Source organism: Micropterus dolomieu, linkage group LG09, assembly GCF_021292245.1.
Source record: "Micropterus dolomieu isolate WLL.071019.BEF.003 ecotype Adirondacks linkage group LG09, ASM2129224v1, whole genome shotgun sequence".
In the NCBI taxonomy this organism is placed as follows: Eukaryota; Metazoa; Chordata; class Actinopteri; order Centrarchiformes; family Centrarchidae; genus Micropterus; species Micropterus dolomieu.
In genome coordinates, this window is record NC_060158.1 from 25,615,527 (window position 1) to 25,615,811 (window position 285).

Genomic DNA, 285 nt, shown 5'->3' on the forward strand with positions numbered 1-285 from the left:
CCCCCCCCTGCAGAAACACATTCCCCTGAGCCTGGTCCTATACATTAGCCATTTCCTTCCACTTGTGTATCCGACAAGGGGTTTCCTTGGCCTCATTCAGAAAGGGGAGATTGCTGTTGCTTGTCTTGGATGAGTTGAGCTCTGAGGCGGCAACTGAGGACCAGTTGGTGAAACGAGACTGCTCACTTTTCAGCAAATGTAATGATGCATTCCAGCACCTCACTTCCTGGATGATCACACCAGTATTTCATCCTCACGTCAACCAACATTTCTCCAGCTATGACA